The sequence below is a fragment of the Electrophorus electricus genome, chromosome 19 (assembly GCF_013358815.1).
Source record: "Electrophorus electricus isolate fEleEle1 chromosome 19, fEleEle1.pri, whole genome shotgun sequence".
Lineage (NCBI taxonomy): Eukaryota > Metazoa > Chordata > Actinopteri > Gymnotiformes > Gymnotidae > Electrophorus > Electrophorus electricus.
The window spans coordinates 8,429,073-8,435,925 of NC_049553.1; the positions used below are offsets into that span (position 1 = coordinate 8,429,073).

Genomic DNA, 6,853 nt, shown 5'->3' on the forward strand with positions numbered 1-6,853 from the left:
CACACACACATACCACCAAACACACACCCTACACACACACACCACCACACATGCATCAACATATAAACACATGCACAGACACACACATACCACCACACCAACACATACACACACACCCCACACACACACCAACACATAAACACACACACACACCCCACACACACACATACCACCACACCAACATATACACACCCCACACACACCACTACACACGCACCAACACATAAACACACACACACACACCCCACACACACATATCACCACACACACACACACGCACCACCACCACACACACACGCCCCACACACACACACACACCACCACCACACCCACCACCAACACACACAAACACAAACCACACGCACAAGCCACACAGACACACACACACACACCACCACCACCAACACACACACAAACACACACCCCACACACACACATACCACCAAACACAAACCACCACATACACACCTCACACACCGACAAACCACCACATACACACCCCACACCACCACACACGCACCAACACATAAACACACACACACACACCCCCCCACACACACACCACCACCACACACACACCACCACCACACACACCCCACAAACACACATACCACCACACACACCCCACAAACACCACCACACATCACCACCACACACACACCACCACCACACATGCACCACACATGCATCACCACCACACATGTACCACACACCCACCAACACACATGCACCAACACACACACACCACACACACACCAACACACATGCACCAACACACAAACACACATGCCACACACCACACACACACACCAACACAAACGCACCAACACACACACACACATGTACACACCAACATTCCTGTGCCTGACACCAATTTCACATATTACAACATAAACATATTACAACATAAACCCTAAACACTTATTTTCTGGTGCTAATCTGCTGGGTTTTCAAGCATTATTACTACCTATCTCTATAAACCTCAAAATCCCAAATTAATTTCATGCATGACAAGGCACAGTTCAAATCATGTAAAAAGAATAAGGCCTTCTGGAAGTTGTAATGTATATGCTACAGTACTTAATTAAATGGACAATGGACAGTTTTTACTGGGTTAGTTCTGTACTCCAGTACATGGGAAATAATGATAAAGAAGTTAAAATGTCAGCTTTAACTCATGGATACATCTACATCTATACATCTTTGGGTTCATTTACATCTGTACCAGTGGAGAAGTACAGCAATCACAGCCCTTTCGCATACAGTCCCATTCTATACGGAGGTAATTGGACAGTTTAACATAATAAATGCTAAAAGTGTGTTAGTTGTTGGTTGCAGATCTATTGCAGTTGATAGCTGTGTGAAATCTAAGCTGTGGGGTACCTTCCCTGGTGATGGTCTGCCAGGACACTTCAGCTCCTGTTCGTTTTAGGGGATTTTTGCTCTACTGTCTTATCTTCAGTATGTGAACCATGTGGGCACTGGGCTTGTGACTGGCTGACTAGCTGGGCCAGCAAGAATAATCTAGTTTTTCTCCTGTTTTAGATCCTGAGCTCTGTTTTTCTATACGATTTCCTATCGCTCTCAGGATACAGTAACATATTTGGCCAAGGAGCAAATGAGCAGTTACTTACAGTCCCCTGAAATGGGACTATACATAAAAAGAGGCTGTGTTTATTCTTCACCCAATACAAAAGTAAATACCCTGTCATTAAAGTTCTCATTCTGCACTTTTTAGCATCAGTGATAGTTATTGTTTCTAATCTAGTATTCTGTATTATAGAGCGAGAACAATAAAAACTGTCAGTATAGAATTACTTACGGGCTGCACTGTATGTAGTATTCACTGTATGTAGTATGTAGTATAAAATCACAGGACAGAAAACATGTGCGCTATTGGGGTACCGGTTCGTTGTAAACAGGTGGTCGCAATGGCGCAGCCTGTATGTCGGTCAGTCTGCGGTTGCTAGCTGAAAGCGGGACGCTGCTAGGCGCACATAGCTGAGCTTTTTCCACTACTAGATTTGCGCCAGGGGGTTCGCGGTTCAAAAACCGTGTCAGTAAGGTCGGAAAAACCAAAGAGGAAGTATGTTGCTTTTCTCTTATCACACACTGCAACACACACACGCGTACACACAAATACATTTTTTTAGTTGCCTTAATAACGCCGAAAGAACGGAAGCGATTATCTTCCCAAACCGTGTAGCGGTATTCGATAGGCTAATGTAACTTCAGCCAGGTTGGAGAGTAGGTCTACTGAGTGAAGCAGCGTGTCTGGGCTTTAGGAGCCAGTCCCGGTCTTCACATGGAGCCTTGTGGACATCGCAAAAGGAATGTCTAATGAATTAAATCAGATCATCCGTATCTTTCTGATGATCATATCAACAAATTTGGTCTTACATACTTTGTTAGTCATATAGGATATATGACCCTAAAGTATTTCAAACAATAACCCTTTCCTCTTGTCCACTTAGGGCTTCACGGTGATTCACCCTGACTACTCCATCGGTCACGACCCGTTAGTCTATCTGTGACTAAATTACCACAGTCTAATCTTCAGATGCTACATGTAGTTGGTTCAGTTGACCTACCGGGTAAAGCGGGTCAAGAACTGAAGGGTCTTCTCTGAGACGGTGGGTCGGTGGGTATTTCACTTCTCTGTGGTCTTCTTCGCAAGCTCTAATAGTGAATGTTATGATACCTACTGAAATGTCATTTATCAGCAACGAGGACTCTAGATGTCCTGAACTGGTCCGTTCCTAGGGAATGCCCCCTCTTTCCCCGTCTCTTCACGAATCCTGACTCGAATTCGAGCAGGTGCAAACGACAGCCTCCTCTGCAGGATCGATAACACCCGGGTGGCTGCGATATAATTCACAGTCTGCTTTCAAACTGGATAACGTTGAGCTCCATGTCGTTCAGCTGTGGCGGTGAAGCCAGTTTCCCCTCGTAAACTGTTCCGAACCAAACCGTGTATGCTTTGGTCCTTCGATAATAATCCCCTAAAACGATGATACTTCTGTTAACGCCAGTTTATTAAGATACAAGTTGTACAAGTAGCTTATTGTTTAACGCGTAAAAAAAATAAGGCGACGCTGCCACTACGGACGCTGTGAGAGGAGCGCAGCTGTTAAGTCGCTGTGTGAGCGAGTTTGCCCGCCGCGGAGGGTGGGGTGGATGTAGTTTGCCCGGCGCTGAGGGTGGGGTGGACGTAGTTTGCCCTGTAGTGTGTTCGGCGCGGAGGGTGGGGTGGATGTAGTTTGCCCGGCGCTGAGGGTGGGGTGGATGTAGTTTGCCCGGCGCTGAGGGTGGGGTGGATCTAGTGTGCTCGGCGCGGAGGATGGGGTGGATGTAGTTTGCCCGGCGCTGAGGGTGGGGTGGATGTAGTTTGCCCGGCGCTGAGGGTGGGGTGGATCTAGTGTGCTCGGCACGGAGGATGGGGTGGATGTAGTTTGCCCGGCGCTGAGGGTGGGGTGGATGTAGTTTGCCCGGCGCTGAGGGTGGGGTGGATCTAGTGTGCTCGGCGCGGAGGATGGGGTGGATGTAGTTTGCCTGGTGCTGAGGGTGGGGTGGATGGAGGTGTATTCCGAGAGAAAGGAGCAAGGCGACCAACGGCAACTTCTTGGATTGTAGTAGTTGGACTTTTTTTCCCCGACACGCCGAGATACGAGCTGCTTACCACCTAGTTTGCCTTGTGGTCAGCCTACCCGCTGTGCTGTCGCACATCCCGCACGGGCAACACGCTGACATGCGGCGTCAACTAACCCGTCTGCTTTGACTGGTGGCGGCAAACGCGGGTCGATGCAAGAGAACAATACGCCATTTATCAACATGTACTGTGCATTGTTATACTATAACTGTGTCTATCATGGGGAAAATTTACTGTCCGCTCACACCGCGTTGTTCAGATCATTTTTGCTTTCTTACTGATAGATGAGCATAAAACATTAACAGTGTAACATCTGTAATGCATTGTAATACTTTGCGAGCGAGCGAGGGCGCGCGCGCACACACACACACACGCGTTCATTTCGACAACATTTAGTACTGAAGATTCCAAAAACAGAAGTAAAGATCCCCTCAACGCAAGAGCAATGAAGAAGAGGCTGGTTAATTGTGAAGTGTGACCCCAGTCATTGGGATCAATGGCTTAGCCAACGCCATTAAAGTCACAGTAACGAAGGCCGCCTGAGACACCTTTGGACACTGCGGAGTTGCCTAAGATCAATGGACTTTGTATTACTCTTACTGTCACATAGACACCCTTTCCAAAACACACACACACACAAAATGAATTTTATTTTGCATCTCGGGTGATTTAGATGTTTAATACAACTATACACAAAATATTTTTCCTGGTAGTGTAACATTTCAGGCAGACAAGTAAAAACACATCCAAAAAAGACAACAGACGAGAGAATGGTCCATTAGCCCAACAGGGTCAAACCGGAGCAACAAGGGCAGGCGAAAAAAAAAAAAAAAGCAAATGTCAAAAATCAAAACAGAACAAAAACAGTCCCATAATAAAAACCAAGGACAAACAGGCACAACAAGGCAAAAGAAAAACAAAACAGCAAGGTCAAATATGACAAGGCTTGGGGACACAAGCGACCTTGCACAGGAGTGATTGTGAGCTGCGCTTAGGAAGCGTGCGGGTAATGTCCCACGGGTGCTGTGCACGCGATGAGAGGGCGTGTCTGGCAAGGCTGATGGGCGGGGGGAAGTGAAAGTGTCGGGAGCATAACGGAAGCTCAATATACCATGAGGTGTCGGCTCTATGTCTCTCATCTCCCGCTGGCTCAACAGTCTGCAGCTCTCTCTCTATTCAAAGCTAATCCAAAAAAAATAATCGGTTTTTTTTTCCCGCATGCCTATTATATTTATCAAACCTAAACTCGTCTTTCATTAGCTGTTGCCCGTGTAAGTGCTACTTGTAAATGTTCTGCATACTATATACGTTGTTTTATATGTCTATCAATGTTTTTTTTCTTCTGTACTGTCTATAGTACCTTTGTGTCCTTGAAAAGTGCTATATAAATACAATGTATTAATGTCATCTGCGTTTATGCCATAATGCTTCAACACCTAAACACAGTACACGTTACATTGTATTACATTACTGTCCACACCACATCTGCAGATACGTGGGTCAACAATCCTGTAAACCTTCTGAGTTTTTCCCTCCTCTACTTACTTCCAATCCGCACCAGGTCAGTCTTATTTCATCTAAAAACCAGCCCACTGCTGTGCAAGTATATGTTTCCAGTGCCAGGTCTGCATTCGGGCTTCAGTGTAATGTCTTAAGATAGTGCACCAGCTCTATGCTTCCCTGCCTTGCAGCATAACTTCTGTTCCTACCGGATGGCTAAAGCTTCCATTAAATATAAACTGTATCCCTAATGGGGAAAAGACTACGAGTCAACAAGGCACTTGTCTCTCCCGTTCATCTCTGCTGGGTTGGTTGTTCCTACATACGCTCCATCACACACGGGACGTGTGTGAGGCTAGAAAACACTATTAGCACATTAAAAGTCATCCTGAGGAATGAGGAGAGTAAAGACTCAAGAAAGAACTTAACGACGTGTGTGTGTGTGTGTTAGAGAGAGAGAGAGAGAGAGACAGGGAAGAGGGAGAAAGAGAGAAACAGACAGACATGTAAAGGACAGATTTGAATGGCCGTGTAATCTTACAGTTATAAGAACATGGTTGAAGTTATAAGAACAAGAACTGTCATGCATTCATTTGAAGCTTAAAAAACAGCTAGCCGAATAAAATATAATTTTTGATTAAAAATGCTAAATAGGTCCTGTTATGGGGTTTCACTTTCAACTGTTTTCCAGTTAATTTAGACTCATAAAGTTCTTGATATGTTTAATCAAAATTGTGCACAGGCCTATCTAATTCCACCATCCTCATGCACCTGACACACTGCTTTCCAAGAACCAGTCCCAGAACAGGTCAGATTTCTTCGCTACAGTAAGTTCGGCTCTAGGAGTAGGTGGGCCGTCTGCCACTGTATCCAGAAATATCCGAGTTAAAGGCTACCCTCCAGAAGGGCGAGGCAGGCGACGAATGTGTATAAATGTCTGATAATTGCATGTGTCTAAAAGCAGTGAACCTCACAAGCTCTGAGCTCAACCACAGACTGTAGATGCATTAGAGAGAGAAGCCAGTCACTCCTGCTGGCCAAGTTACATTAACTAACCGCAGTAACTGAAGCCTTCAGTTACGCTGAGGGAAATAGCATACATCCATATGGGTTTTTGTTGAAGAACATGCAGTGTGTACTGAAGTACATGAAGAACATGTGGTTTGTCTGTACTTTAAATGTCTACAGAGAGGCAGAGGGAAAGAAATGTACTCACTTGCCTGTCTGCTAGGGCGTAGCACTGTAGGAGGGCAGACTTACACTGATTTCTTCACAACATAAGATTTGTATATTGGTAGGGGTACCCTGTCCAGTATTACTTTTCCATGCGGCTAGTAGTAGGCTATTAGCTTGCATAATGTCTAAAGTGCAGCCATAGGTTGAGTGACAGTGCGCGATGGTGCTAGGGGACATGCAGTCTAAAAAAAAATAGAAGAAAAGTAATGATATTCAAGAGTAGGTTGTGCCAAATTAAATGCTAAATGCCGTAAATGTAAATGTATATGTAAAAACTAGTTTTCAAGGACACATCTCAAAAATCACTCTAGAGTTCAAATTAGTTATTAGAAATTATTAGTTGACTTATGTATTCATAGGCTACTTATGTCAGATGCGTGGAAGAAGAGCGAACTGAAATAAATGCAAATTGTTCACAGCAACATGGAAGTCGGTGTCTGCTTTTGCGAAACGACGTGGACCCAGAGA

The 6,853-nt window shown here is 45.1% G+C and overlaps 1 protein-coding gene across 2 annotated transcripts in view; it reads right to left on the minus strand.

The window, feature by feature from the left end:
• The window catches only part of slc8a4b (solute carrier family 8 member 4b), a 52,254-nt gene extending 49,051 nt beyond the window's left edge, over window positions 1-3,203 (minus strand). For both annotated transcript variants that reach the window (XM_027000578.2, XM_027000577.2), the window contains exon 1: window positions 2,592-3,203. The gene's annotated coding sequence lies outside the window, so the exon portion shown is untranslated. The remainder of the gene's footprint in view (window positions 1-2,591) is intronic.
• Between the last annotated feature and the right edge of the window lie 3,650 nt (window positions 3,204-6,853).